Consider the following 16,129-nt stretch of genomic DNA (forward strand, 5'->3'; position numbering starts at 1 on the left):
GACTTTTCTGGTCGCCGCTATGCCCCTCCTTGGAGCACATCCCTGACCCTTCTGGCTCTGATTTAGATGTGACACCATCTCTCCATGTCACAAAAACTCTCTATGATTGGTCAGATAATATTCCCCATCACCATTAAACTGTCCACAGCCTAGTGCCTGAAACCTGTGAAAATATTACCTTACATGGCAAAAGGGACTTGGAAGGTCTGACTGAGTCAAGGATCTTGAGATGGGGAGATGATCCTGGGTTATCTGAATGGTTCCAATTTTATCACGAGGATCCTTGTAAGAGGGAGGCAAGGAAGGTCAGTGTCAGAGAAGGAGATGTGGCAATGGAAGTAGGGGTCGGAGTGGCCCGATTGCTGAAAGGGTGCCTTGAGCCACGGATGCAGGTGGCTTCTGGAAGCTGAAACTGACATGGAAATGGATTCTCCTTAAGAGCCTCCAAAGGAATCAGTCTTGCCGACGCCTTGACCTTAGAACTACAAAACCCATTTCAGACTGCTGACCTCCAGAGCTGTAAGACCATGAATTTGTATTGTTGTAAGCCACTAAATCTGTGATAATTTGTTACAGCAGCGTTAGGAGACTAATACACTCTCCCAGACTGCCCTGGGTACCACTATCCCCAGTCTGACCTGACCCCAGCACCCTTCTTCCTTTGTTTTCCTGCTTTCTCCCAGGGAATGCTTACTGAGTACCTTCTATGTGCCAGTGCTGTGCACCATACTAATTAGAGAACAATGCACAGTCTCCACATGTATGAAGCTGACCATCTGACCCCAAAACACTAACAGCAAATGTTATGAGAGCTACAGAGGAGGCATAAAATGTTCTCCACGGACTGGATGTTTGTGTCTTCCCAAAACTCATATGTTGAAGCTCTAATCCCCAATGTGAAGGTGTTTGGAGGTGGGGCCTTTGGGAGGTAATGAAGGTATGAGGGGGGAGCCCTCGTGAATGGGATTTGCACCCTTGTAAAAAAAGATACAGGGGCTTCCCTGGTGGCGCAGTGGTGAAGAATCCGCCTGCCAATGCAGGGGACATGGGTACGAGTCCTGGTCCAGGAAGATCCCACATGTGGAGCAACTAAGCCCGTGCGCCACAACCACTGAAGCCTGCGTGCCACAACTACTGAAGCCCGCCAGCCTAGAACCTGTTCTCCGCAACAACAGAAGCCATCACAATGAGAAGCCTGTGTACTGCAAAGAAGACCCAATGCAGCCAAAACTAAAATTAATAAATTAAAAAAAAAATACACAGGAGAGGACACAGCAAGAAGCTGGAGTCTGCAAGCCAGGAAGAGATTCCTCACCAGACACCGGATTTCTTGGCACCCTGATTTTGGAATTATGAGAAATGAATGTATGTGGTTTGAGCCACCCGGTCTGTGGTATTTGTTACAGCAGCCCCAGCTGACTAAGACACTGCCCGTGGGAGCACATGGTGGACGGCTGACCTAGTCTCTGGAGGAAGGAGGCTTAAGCTAGACCTGAAAGACGAGGAGGCCTTAGCCTAGAGCAGGGAGATAGCAGCCAGATGGGCTTTGTAGGCAGAGGAAAGAGGGTGGGTGGAAAGGGAAGGTGGAGAAGGCAGGCCACATCGGGCCCAACTTGCAGGCCGTGGCAAAGAGTGGTTTCTTGTTTTTGCTTCTGCTTTAACTTCAATCTAAGCGGAGGGGTTTTAAACAGAGGAATGACAGGATATCTGCAAATATCAGGTGCCTGTGATGAAATTAGGGCACGGATGCCAGAGCATAAGGAAAAACAACAGGTTCAAGTCTTGGAGGTTTTGATGAAATGTACAAATGTTCCCCAGGCAGCATATACATTAATCCACACCTATGAGATAAACCTTTATCAGAAACAATCCATCTTTTGGTGAGCTGGCCACGGAGCAGTGCCCGAGGACCTGGGACAAGATAGAAAACATGCCAGGGAGTGGGGAGGAAGCGTGCAGCCAGGATGGCCCCCAGGGGACCAGGCGCCCAGGACCTGGACCTTGGGTGGGCCCGCTGGCGAGCAGGGCAGGCACAGCAGGGCAGCCCACTTCACACTGCGCTCCTAGTTGGAAGCCCGGGGGGCTGAGCCCTGCATCGCACCCTTGGCATCCACCACGGGAATGGACATGATTTTATCCCTGGCTGAGTTCACAGCCTCACAGCAGAGATGAACCTGGGCGCATGCCACCCTGAAAGGGTGCTGGGAAACCGGGCCACACATGCCTCCCGAAGCCTTGAGGGGAACGGAGGATGAGACCATCTGCTTCTGAGGCGGGCTCTGCCCTCCTGGGCATCTCGCGGCCTGCTAATTCCTCAGTGGACCCACGTCAGAAACAATTCTCTCAGATTTCTTTTTATCTGCCTTTGAAGCAAATAGCTGCTGCTAGTCACAGCCAGAGCAGTGGAACAGAAAAAAGACAACTGTATGTATGCTGATCCAGACCCTGAAACTGCCACTGAGCTCCCCCAAGGCCAGGCCAGGCCTTCCCAGGACAGGTCAGGCCTTGGATAAATGTGCCGGTCATTATTTGGGGACATGGCCCTGACCTCACCAGGCACAAGGGTTTTAAGGGGGACAATAACACTAAATACAGCATCCAGCACATCGCAGATGCCAAAAAAAAAAAAAAAAAAAGCATATAAAATCATTCATTATTGACTGTGCAAGGCACTATTGCAACTTTAACCTGAAGCAAGTTTGCAGCTCAATAAGAATTTAGATGTTAAGTTTAGAAAATGCAAATGAAATCAGTGCATACACAGAAACCTGAACTCTTAACATTTATTTTCACAAGCTTATTTCTTTTAAGAGCCATGAAACCCAGACATGATACAAATGCCTATTTCTGCCCCATGAATAATCAACCTCATTTTGTTTATCTGAGTGGCTCTCTGAAATGGAGGTCTTAGACCCTGAAACTATCAGGAAGTCTCCTCATGTTTGGCTGTAGCCATAACCCACTCCAATATTATTTTAAGTTCTTTAGGAAAAAATGATTTCACAGACCCTGAGTTCAAGAATTGGAACTGCATAACACAGGGGGAAGGTAGCTTCAGTGAGTTAACATCATCCTTCCAATACCTTCCAATACCTGAAGCATCATTATTCAGTCTCATCCCCACATCTCCTGATTAAACAAACAAGAGAACAGAAGCTTGGTGTGCAGACTGGAGAGATGTTTATTAGCCCTGAGGAGAGAGCTCCTGGCAGGAAAGGTCACTTAGAAAAGCTAAAAAATCATTTTTTCCAGAGGTCTTTAAAAAGAAAAAATAAATATACCCACTCAAGTCAGTTTTGATATAACCATGCCTAGAGGCAGCTGAAAAGAGATTCTCTGAGCCTCCCTTCTCACCCCAGGGCTCTCTGGTCACACAGACACACAAAAGCACAACCTCCAACGACATCATGACTCACAGACGTCGATCGCTGGCCGAAGCTGAGTACCTGCTCAGCACCACCAGACACCATCAGATCAGATCACAAAAGATCTGTAAGCAAAGCACTACTGCTATGAAACAGTCACTTTTCAACTCCAAGGACACATTTCTGCTGCCCTGACATTGATTTAGGCAAAGAAGATGCACTAACATTTTCCTACATCTTTGTGGGAGTGAGCCCAGCCATCCCCTTTCTAGAACAGAAGTTTTTGAAGCCAGAGTCAAGCTGCCTGGGAGCAATACCAAATGCAAATGAAGAAAGCTTCTCTTCAGTGCCAGCCAAAAGGAGAGGCCAGAAGCCTTCGCAAGTTCTAATACAGGACGCCTGCAAATTGAAATTCAGGACTGTGGTGCTGCCGGTAGAATTCATCCCAATGCTCAGAATAATCTTCTGAAGCAGCTATTTACAAAAGCAAGCCACGGTCCTTTCCCATCCTCCTGAGGTGGGTGGCGAGCCCAGGGTGGCTCTGTCAACTACAGTTTCTGTGGCATGTGAGGTGAAGACCCTGCCAGGTACCTTCTGGACAGAGGGATTCATTCACATCCCCAGCCCTGTTACAGAATAACCGGTTCTGTGTTTCAGGGTAAAGATGCCAAGCTTTCCCAAGTTGCCCTTCTCTGAAGTGGACAACTGTAACAGAATTGCTGATGGGAAACCAGGCAAGAAGCCCCCAACTTTGTGATGATGCAAAGCACACTGATAATGCTCGATGCATTTCAAAACATATTAAGTGTTTTTAAATTTTTTATTGAAGTATCGTTGATTTACAGTAAATCAACGATACTTCAATAAAAAATTTTTCAAAGATACATGCACCCCTGTGTTCATAGCAGCACTATTCACAACAGCCAAGACATGGAAACAACCTAAATGTCCATCGACAGATGAATGAATAAAGATGTGGTTCATATATACAATAGAATACTACTCAGTCATAAAAAAGAATGAAATAATGCCACTTGCAGCCACATGGATGGACCTAGGGATTATCATACTAAGTGAAGTAAGTCAGAAAGAGAAAGACAAATATCATATGATATCACTTAAATGCAGAATCTAAAATATTACACAAATGAACTCATCTACGAAACAGACTCACAGATATAAAGAACAGACCCGTGGTTGTCAAAGCGGGGTGGGTGAGGGAGGGATGGATTGGAAGTTTGGGATTAGCAGATGCAAATTATTGTGTATATATAGGATGGATAAAAAACAAGGTCCCACTGTATGGCACAGGGAACTATATTCAATATCCTGTGATAAACCATAATGGAAAAGAATATGAAATAGAATGTATACATCTACAACTGAATCACTTTGCTGCATGGCAGAAATTAACATTGTAAATCAACTATGCTTGAACAAAATAAATTAAAAAAAACAAAACAGACTAAGTGTTCATCCCTGTGCCCAAGAAAGAAGATTCCTTCAGAAATATAATGAAAGAGGAAAAAAAGAATTAACATGTCTTGAATATCTTCTGTATGCCAGGCCCTCTGCTAGATCCTGTACTTAACTTACTTCATTTAACATTCATGACAAGGCTACGGAGTTATTAAGGCAAGTATTATTCTTCTCTATTTCACAGAATAGATAGTATATCCCACAAATAAAGCAAATGAAGGCTGGAGAGTAGAGAAGTTAAAGGCTGGGGTTCACAAAGTGGAAAGTGGCAGAATTAGGACACGTACTGGGACCTCAGGTCCTACCTACCAGCCCTTCTTCTCCTCAACACCCTCCACTTGTTACACTTCCCTGATGCTCCCACCATCCCCATCCCATTTCACCACACTTATCACCGGAATGGAATCAAGATGGGGAGGCAATATCTCAGTTGCAGATGCTCTGTAATGAGACTCTATTTCTGCTTTTTTCAAGCTTCGCACCATTGGAAAGGTCATTTAAAGTCCTAGACTCAGTTCCTTTATCTATAGAATGGGTATAGAGGCCAAACCCAGGTGTATTACAGTGAGAAAGAAAGGAGGGGGAATATATGCAAAAGTGGCTTAAGATAAAAAACTCAAACGTGAGGTGGTATTATCACAAAATCCCACCCAGACATGTTCCACCAGCTCCTCTACCGTGTGAAACTCATCATGAGAGAGAACAGTGGACTCTACCGTGTTCTTTAGAAGAGCAACCAGGTTATCTGCCTTCCGTTAACTCATGGGGTGGCAGAGAGGCATGAATCCTCTGCTCACAGACTGACTGGAGCTGTCTTATTCATGGTGCCACTGCAAAGGCATGGGAAAGGCATCCCTAAAACCTTTAAATAATCAGAATGACCATGATAGTTGGTCTCTTCCATAGATGACCACCCAATGACCCATACATTTAGGTGTCCATGTCCTGGCGTAGTTCCCTCCTTCACCGAAAACAGGTTGGTCCTGTGAATCCCTATAATCTATAGACCTGGCAGAAGTAATACCCTGCCACTTCCAGGATTTAGCTTTAAGAAGGTCTGGAATCTTCTATTTTTGCCCTGAGTCACCATGTAAGAAGTTCTGTTGAAGAGACCAAGTGGAGTGAGACACAGACTCAGCCATCCCAGCATCCCTGCTGAGCCTAGCCTTCTAGTCATCCCACCAAAGCAATAGACGTGGGTGAGTCATCTTGGATACTACAGCCTGGTGGAGCCCCCAGAGGATGGCAGTCCCAGCCATCATAAGGAGCAAAAGAACCACCCAGCTGAGCCCAAGCAACTCAGAACTGTGAAAGAGTACAACGGTAGTTGTCTTAAACCCTAAAGTCAGGAATTGTTTACCATGCAGTATTAGAAAACAGTAACAATGAGAGGAGGAAGAAGAGGGGGAGAGCTATCTCCATCTGAACCTTCACCACATGCCTCATCCTTTACATACATCATCTAATCTTCACTAACACAGGCTTTATGGTACCAATTTACACATGAAGTTGGATGAGGCTAAGTAAGTTATCTAAGGTCGAGAAGAGATGGATTTGAAACTCAGCTCTGACCACAAAGCCCATTTTCTTAATAACTGTGTTATACTTTTCACAAAATATATCATATAATTACTGGTCTCTGATGCATAGTTGGAAAATTGGGTTAACAAAACAAGCTGCTAATTATTAGACACTTATTTTAAGTAATATAAATGGAGGCCTTGTGTTACAGTGAAAATAGCTCTCAACGAGGAGCTTGGAAACTTGAACTTGACTTCTGACCTAATTACCAGCTGTGTAAAAATGAACAAGCAATTTGACTACCAAAAGGTTCCTTCTATAAAAAATGAAAATAATGTCTTAGATTTTTTGCGGCACTTGTGGGATCAAAATGATATATTTAATATAAAGAACTTTTGCAAGCCAAAAAGGAAGATAAAAGTCCAATACAAATGTGAAGAATTGTTGAATTAACTTGACATTTCTCTACTCCGTAGTTATCACAGAAGTTCTGTTTCAAACTGTGCTTTCCTGCCTCCTTCCAAGATAAATGTTCATATAAATACTGTTTGGTTTGAGCTTTGGAACACATCACTTTTTTAAAAATGGGAAATAAACTCAAAGACAGCTATTTAATACATCACCACTTTTTATTAATATTTTTGGAGGCAAATTTGTAAAAAGCAGTAACCTTCTGGTTTCTAGTGAATGGCTATATTCTTCATCCCTTTGATCCACTGATTTATGAGTTTTGCTCCTGGGGAGGGAGCAACGGCTTTCAGCAACGTGTGATGAGAATACTCCCAGTCCTGACGGAGGCAAAGAGAGGTCTCCTCGTGGTACTGGATACCAGGAATGAAGTACGAAAGAGATCATGGCTGCAGAGACTGTCTGGCCAAAAGCCAATGTGTATATGAAGTTATCTGTTCTATTAAATGAAATGAGATACAAGGATTCTCATAAAGAGAGACTCTCTGCTCCTTGGGTGGGCAGTGGCAGCTAAGAGCATTACAATATCCTCTGAAGTCATTGCCTAGAATCCTTTTAGCAGCTTTTGTTTTAGAAACCAAATGGTGTCACTGGTAGTCTCAACAATTTATGGGACATCCTTTTATCGGAAATTAAACCTAGTACCAGAATAATATAATGCATGTATAAAGCTTAAATTACAGAATTAAAAATAAGAGTTTTATTCGTGAACAAATTATGTGCCAACTCCTGAGTATGAGATGACAGGTGGTACGGAACACGCTTTCTCCTGAAGGGTTAAGATGCTACTTTTCCAAAGACCCCAAAGCACGTATATTTTCTAGTATGTGAACAAACGAAATAGCGTGGCTTCTACTGCAAAGGGGAAGGAACAATGGTAGATTAAAACTAAATAAAGCAATCTGATTCGTGCCATAACACAAATGTTTAAATAAACCAAGGATAAAGTTGGAAATATAATCTGATCTGTCTGATTTTGAATATGCAACTTAGTTTCTGAGCAATGGTACTCACAGCATATTATGCTAATAAAATATGTATAATATGTACATGTGTTTGCTTACACTTATGTGACATATTCTCATCTGCTCATTAAACAAAAGGAAACGTTACCCACTCTTCTTAAATCTAATTGCATAGAAATAGAAGCTGTGAGTAGGCAGTGGGACTAAACCCTTCATTAAAATTAACAATCCCATTAGGAAAAGTTAGGCCTACAAAATAACAACTACTGTAGATTGACTATGGTTGATTCGGTATGCCTTTGTTCCAGCCTTCCTCAAATTGTTCTTTTTATTATGAATATTAATGACATCTTGTTCATGTTTGCTTTTCTTTTTATCAAATAACATTTAGGAGACGCTGAAGACTCCTCTTAAATCCACAGGTAAAAAGGCAGGGTCAGTATTCTCACAAGCATATTAAACTGTGGCTTCAGAAAAAGAACGACAAAGATAAAAATCTTGGGCATATCATAACCATTTAATTAGAAAATGAATGTGGCCACACGAGTCAGTAGAGACAGTTGATGATCCTGCCTTATCATTCTACAATATATGAAAGAACAATACACCTGTAGTTTTAAAAAAAACAGCCAAAATTTCTGTTTAAATCTAGCACACTTGAGGTCATTCACTGACAACTGCACCCAGGTAGGTATTTCCTTCTAAGCCGTGCCCTCTCTCTCTGTTTTCCTCATCCTCCCTGCCTTCTCTCCTACAGCCATGTAGCAACACAAGATCATTTAATCCCAACCAACCAAACAATAACAATGGCTGGACAACTGGGCTGGAGACGTCATAACAGTCCCATTTTTCCCCCTACAGCCACTGGTCTCTAACACACTGGTGGAGCATACACAATACTCACAAAAGGAACAGGTGGATTTTGCACTTATACAGTCATTTAGCCAACGGTGACAGCCCAATGAAGAAATCAGGCATCAACATAAATGTCTTTAGTCTGAAGGAGTCAAAGCGCTCAAGGACACTGGTTTATCTACGGAGCACAAGCTAATTTCAGAGTGAGGCAACAAGGGACAGAGATTTGTCAAGCAAGAATCGCACGGAAGACAAATATGTGATATCGCTTATATGTGGAATCTAAAAAAATGGTACAAACGAACTTATTTACAAAACAGAAATAGAATCACAGACGTAAAAAACAAACTTATGGTTATGGGGGGGTGGGGAGGGGGGAGGGATAAATTGGGAGATTGGGATTGACATATACACTCTACTATATATAAAATAGATAACTAATAAGGACCTACTGTATAGCACAAGGAGCTCTACTCAGTACTCTGTAATGACCTATACGGGAAAAGAATTTTAAAAAGAGTGGACAAATGTACATGTATAACTGATTCTCTCTGCTGTACAGGAGAAACTAACACAACATTGGAAATCAACTCTACTCCAATAAAAATTAAAAAAAAAAAAAAGAACCACATGGAAGCACAACTCAGGGTTTTCAAGGCCATGAGAAGCACAAATAAGCAATATAAGTGGAGAACCAAAAGGATTCACTTTATGGAATTTTAAACAATAAGAGAGAAAAATATTTAGAAGTATCCAGACTAATAACCACAACTACTTTGAATCATTTGCAAGCTTTCAAATACATGAACGGAGTTACAATAGGTGTAGCAATGGAAAGAAATAAATATAGGGAATACATGAGTTATCAAGCAGTTAAATGCATCTGTATTCATAAATCTGTAAGAAAACTGGAAAGCTTATCATAACTAATTGCTCCCATGAACAATTTTAGAGAAAAAGCAGCAAAGCCTTTCATTTTATACCACTGCATTATTCTGCTGCCTGTTTTATGCGGAAAAAGTGTTAAGAACATTTCTCAAAAACAGAAAATAATCACGGAAGAAGAAAAATCATTATTCTGTGTAATCTTATGTGAACAGCCAAAAGCCACATGCATGATTTCCTGCACAGATTAAACAGACTGTGCAGACGGTGAACAGACCTGGAGTCCAGTCCTTGGAGACCAAACAGACAAATGATGGGACTCAACCCTGTACGCCGAAATCTCAGCATCTCCAGGGATGAATAAACTCAGGAGACCTGGCAGCAAAATCGGTGTGACTCCTATACTGTGCCCACTGTCATTTCGAATAACGCTCCCCATAAGGAAAACCAACAAGTGCCCTTTAGCCAGACAAAGAACCAGATTCCCAACAGCAGGGTGTGGTCTCTTCTCTGTGTTGCAGACACTCCCTTGGCAAATACAGGCCACTTCCAATTCCGGGAGCTCTAATAGCTGCGTGGGGTCATTTATGGCAATGTTATACCAGACACATGATTTGAAATAGCGGGGCTGTTTTAAGTGCATTTTGTAGAAGAAGTATCTGGACTATAGAGCACCCACCCAAAAAAAGACACATGCCTGCAAAGACACCCCAGTTTCATCAAGTTTTCACTGCTTCTGAAAAGCAGCGCTAGATAAGAGTCTTGCTAGATAAGGCTCCGAAGGCAAAAGAATCTAAAAGTTTGGGGCCCTTCCTGATTCTCCATCTCGGCAACTCTTTTCCATCTGGTCATTGAAAAAAGAATGGAGGTTCTTACACTGTGAGAACTCATGAAATATCCCTTCTTTCCTATTCTCATGCCACCCGCCTAATCCAGGTCTTCATCCTGTCCTGCTGGACAGAGCCAGTCTCCTATTTATCCTGCATCCCACCCCCCACCCAGATCCCACCCCCTATGCACGTCTTCAGGTGCGCGCTTCTAACATCTTTCACCCATACAGCCTCTGACTCAAAAACATCAGTGGCCTCCAAGGGATTTTCCAAAAGAGGCTCCCCGTTAAAAACGGATTCAGCGATCGAGGTATTTTGGGAAACGTCGAGATTACAATGCAGATTAGCGCATTAAAGCCTTGGAGAACGTCTGCAGGAGAGAAAATCTGCTTAACTTTCCCTCCGCTTTTCTTACCTTTCAACCACGGGGACTTGTTTTGTAGGTGTTGTACACCTACAACACCCAGCGGAACTACTGTTCCAGGGAGACGTGTCTTGGGCACCGCTACCCCAGAGGATCAAGCCCAAAGTGCTCAGCACACAGACACTGAGCCATATTGATGGGTCCCTACTACTTCTCCATCTTCAGCAACCCCTTGTCCTCCAGGGCTGCTTCAAGTGCCTGCCTCAGAGGCTGAGAGCAAGCCCTCTCCTGACTAGATCTCTCCCCCCGCCTCCTGTTACGCTGATTTCCTACGCTGTTTCTGTTACCTTACGGGTGTGTTTCCTATTCCACCTAGAGAGTAATGTCCTCTCTCCTCCAGGACATTTGTATCTTAAAACTAATTTTATAATTAACTTATAACTAATGACATTCTGAAACAACTTACTACGAATTCATGAAATCTGGGACAAGGTCTTGTGCAGTGTAAGTGTTACACAAATGGTCTCTTTGAATGAAAATAAGGTGGATGTCTCCAAACATGTCAGTGTAGGAGGAAGAAGAGGGTGGCCGTAATGACACAGAAGGAAATCCTCAGAGTCATTGTAACTTAGCAGAACGGGGGAGGGATATCCACAAAGCAGCATCAGGATTCCACAAGTTCTGGAAAACCACCACCAGTGCCAGAAATGTCTAAGGGGAAGTCACAGACACAAAGGTGTGTACACCAAACCCTGAAATGGACTGTCCAGTGAAAAAGAGGATGCATTCCCCAATAGGATCTGAGGTAGACGTGATGATATGCAGGAAGGAGAGAAAAATGACAGTCCTTTTGGGCTATGTTAAACCCCAAGTTAGCTAATTTCCTAATTCCGAAAATAAGAAATTCCTAAGCTTCCTCACTTCTCCGTTTTCCTCCTGCTGTCTAGTTAACAAATGTGTATGAAAAGCCTTAAAGCACTGAGAACTCAACAAAAAAGACAAGTGGAAATGCATCAGGAAAATCAGGATAGACTCTGAGGTACAGAGGAACAAAGGTTTCTACCTTCTGAGTGAAAGTCTTAGTGAAAGATAAAGAACAATTTAAAAAAATACATTAATGCAACAAGGATGAGATCGGCTAAAATAATTCACAAAAGCAGGAAGCGCGCAGAATCATGCAATGGCAAAGGTGTGTGTTTCTTCTGTTTACTTGTTTCTTTTGAGAACTGATGACTTTCTGTTGCTCAACGTTCAGTATCAGAAGAATAGATGCTGCTTGCAGTCACTCTAAGTCTGACACGCTGCCTGACACATGGTAGGTACTTAACCCCAGTCTGTTGAGTCAATTTATGAACAAATAAGTGAATGAAAGATGGCAGGCAAGAAAGCCTTCCGGTGATGCATAGAAATGCTGTGTTTGGCTGGAATTCTTTTTGTGCTGGAATTCCTTTAAACCGGAACACAGCGGACAGTGAGTTGTAAAGATCAATCTATGCCTTCTCAAGTGAATACCTGTTTCCCTTAAAAATACCATTCTGAAGGATTAAAATTCATATGCCCAACCAATACTTAGATAGCCTGTGTGATTCCCTTTTCATGTTGCAGTGATTCAGGCAAGTTTAGGATTCCTAAGATAAAAGCATCACTCTAGAAATTTGAGAAGACAGTCCATTTTACACAATCTCAACAGGAAAAAGATGGAGAGTGACAGCTGAGTTTGGACACCTGTCACCAGGGAGGAGGTATGGAGAACAGCATTACAATATTAGAATATGAGCATGTTTAGGTGAAAAAACAAGGTGTGACTAAAAGGAAAAACAAAAGAGGAACAGTTTGGGAGAAGTCAAGTTATCAGAATTTGCATCAGGTGAAATGTGTGTTGGATCCTGTATTTGACTCTGACGCCCGTAGTCAATAATCTATGCTATTTTAGAATGCCATACTAACGATTTGACACATGCAAATGTGTATTTATAAACTTGATATGATCTGCATTAGAGAAAATTTTGGTAGCCTCAACGGTATACGATGAAAAAACAGAAATAAATCCAAAAAATCACTGATGATAATGTGGTCTTTAAACTAAGGAAGAACTTCACAAGGGAGGTTAGATAAGACATTTTCCCCGCAGGCATTTGCAATAAAAAGGAACAAAGAACTGAGAAAGGGAAGAGAATGAATTCCTAGATGGCTGGTTAACAAAGCCCAGTCTTTTCTTTCTCTCTTTTCTATAATGCTGTGAACAGAGCGTAAGGGATCAAGAGATTGTTGAACCCAAATCTAACCTTGGATAATGTAGTTATTAAATAAAACACTATCAATATTTCCAAACAACTCATTCAAACCACCTGAGGTAGGCTTCTCTGGTAAGGATAACTCTCTCCTTTGCAACCAATAGTATTTTGTTAATAACACTGCTATGAAACTTAAGTTTACCTTTATAATATCATACCTCTATAACGGAGAAATAACATCTCTCTCACAGATCTCAAGACTGTTGCCGCCTTTAATAAAATATGTGTCTGACACACACCAGGGCTTAATAAGTGACAGCTGTCTTTATTACGATGACGTTCCTTATTATTATGCTGGTTTTTTCCTTATCATATCAACACCTCCTCTCTTCCACCTTGAAAGCTGAGAACAAACTGTGTTTTTCATCTCTGCATCCCTGCACTGTGTGAAACACAGTGCCTTTCACAGGCAGTGGATGAACTGAATGTTAACTGAAAGTTTCTAGGTTTACCTTAGAGACTAAACTGCATCTCAAAGAGAGAAAGAGGTGTCATCTCCCATCATACTGGTGGAAGGCATGTGCTCCTTCAGAAAGTAGCTGTAATGGCTTTAAACTGTAACTTCCCTATAATGGTTGCTCTCTGTGGTATACTGGGAGCTGGTTCAAAGATGAGATGATGTGAAAAAGGGAGTCTTACTAGGTCCCAACCAAATGGAAAATAACATGAAAAGACCACAGAAGAGAGCATATGCTCATCTTCTTGAGCATTCAGTACTGTCCTAAGCCCTCGAAATATGTTAGATTTTATACTTAACACCTTATAAATGCATATTGTTTTCTCTTTTATTAATAAGGAAACCAAATGGAGGTTATAGACATTAATAACTTTGCCTCAAATTACATCGATGGTATCAGGAGCTGAGTCCAGGTCTACAAGACTCCCAGGTTTAAACAAACTCTTAACCACCTGCCAGGTAACTTGTAGTTCTAGTAACTCTGAGTTCACGATCCATTTAGAGGCCAGAATCTTACCTACAGCAGTAAGCGCCATGACGTATTCTGGACCTCTTTCAACACAACACAACACAACATACACTGATCCATTTGCTTCCTCATTTTGTCGGTTAAGTTCATATCAAGTAACATGAAACAGCCATGCTCTCCGAGCTGAGCAACAAATTCACAGGGACTGTTTACTTAATCCACTACCATCTAAGAAGACTGAGCGGGGGAGACACACGAACAGAGTTTCTGGGAGAAAGAAGGCTGGAAGAGAGTAATATTTAGGAAGCAATCTTGGTCAGATATCAGATATTTGAAAGGAACACAGCTAATGGATCAGATGAAATGGCATAGTTCTGCAGAAAAAGCAAGGAGGCTTGGAACGCAGAGCCTGGTCTCTAAAACTGCTCCTCCACAAATATTTATTGAACAGATAAATAACGGGGCCTCAAATTAGAGAGCAGGGGAGGAGACCGACCCCCCTGAACCAGGGTGATGTTACCCATCATCCCAGTCCCCACAACTTTCCTCTGTTCATGTCTCTCACATTAAATAAGAAAATCAGAGGAAGATGCCTAGGGCTGGAATCAACCACACCTCTCTCTAAACTTCATTTGAAAACCTCAGGGATCCAGCAGAAGCTGCAGAACTCCCCTGTTAGAGAAGGGTCCACGAGGTCCAATCGAATCACCCCCCACAAAAAAATACATATATAGGGCTTCCCTGGTGGCGCAGTGGTTGGGAGTCTGCCTGCCGATGCAGGGGACACGGGTTCGTGCCCCGGTCTGGGAGGATCCCACATGCCGCGGGGCGGCTGGGCCCGTGAGCCATGGCCGCTGAGCCTGCGCGTCCGGAGCCTGTGCTCCACAACGGGAGAGGCCGCAACAGTGAGAGGCCCGCGTACCCCACACACACACACACAAATATATATATATATATATATAAAATACATATATATAATACATATGTAATGTGTTTTTCACTGACATACAATCAACCTAAACATGTAAGTTCAGCTTTAGTCAAAATGTTATAATGTCTAAGAATGAAAATAATACATGGGAATGCCAAATAAGAGTAACAGGATTGAAAAAACTGATTCTCCAGCAAAAAAAACCCCCAAACCAAAAAACCAAAACACCAACACATCTAAAGGTTTCCACAGAGCCTCATGTTACTAAATAAGAAAAAGCTTCCTTGGGTATCTCCATTCTTTCCTAACAACAGACCTTACTCTGTGATTACTTTCTTGGCTTATCTGTTATCTAGTGGTACCCACAGCCAGCTTCGGGCCATAATCAGCTCTTTATGATATACCATCTTGGTTGTAAACCTTCTCTGAATAAAACTTTTCAAAATGACAAACAAGAGCCTCGCATGATGTCTGAAATGCCAACCGAATTGTCTACCTATCAGTTGGCATTCTAGACATCGTTTCTGGAGGAGAGTCACGAATGATATTCACAGCTGAGATGTGAGAGACAGCTGCCCTCCATGTTGAAGGGTAAGAGAAAAGGAACAAATCTACATAAAGGCCTTCTGTACATTTTCCCTATAAATGATAACAAAGAGATATTTCTATTTATCCATCTGTTTTCTTTTCTTTTTCTTTTTTCTTTTTTTTTTTTTTTTGCCGTACGCGGGCCTCTCACTGTTGTGGCCTCTCCCGTTGCAGAGCACGGGCTCCAGACGCGCAGGCTCAGCGGCCATGGCTCACGGGCCCAGCCGCTCCCCGGCATGTGGGATCTTCCCGGACCGAGGCACGAACCCGTGTCCCCTGTATTGGCAGGCGGACTCTCAACCACTGCGCCACCAGGGAAGCCCTAACCATCTGTTTTCATAGACAACCCCAGTTTTCAAAGTAGTGGGTGAAAAATGACCAAAACCCTGATTGTCTTCATATGGCTCAGACAAGGCACAAAAACTCGTGTTTTATGCTCTAAGTATAGAAAATTGCTTCAGTTCTAAAGTAAATATATACCAGAAACTTGCGGATATCTCAAGAATGCCTTGTAGCTAAAGAAAGTCTTGCCTACTCATTTTGCTTCATTTGCTAGTCTCCCAGCAACTTTGCGCTAACACTTTCATCCCATTTTAGATCCTGGGATAAGGCAATAGTCCAGAGCCCCGGAAAGCCTCCACCCCCAGCCGTCAGCCCT

The 16,129-nt window shown here is 42.6% G+C and overlaps 1 protein-coding gene across 15 annotated transcripts in view; it reads right to left on the reverse strand.

Annotated features, from left to right (window-relative positions):
• NCKAP5 (NCK associated protein 5) overlaps window positions 1–16,129 on the reverse strand; it is a 1,134,964-nt gene that overhangs the window by 605,136 nt on the left and 513,699 nt on the right. The window lies entirely within an intron of this gene.

Source organism: Stenella coeruleoalba (genome assembly GCF_951394435.1).
Source record: "Stenella coeruleoalba genome assembly, chromosome: 6".
Lineage (NCBI taxonomy): Eukaryota > Metazoa > Chordata > Mammalia > Artiodactyla > Delphinidae > Stenella > Stenella coeruleoalba.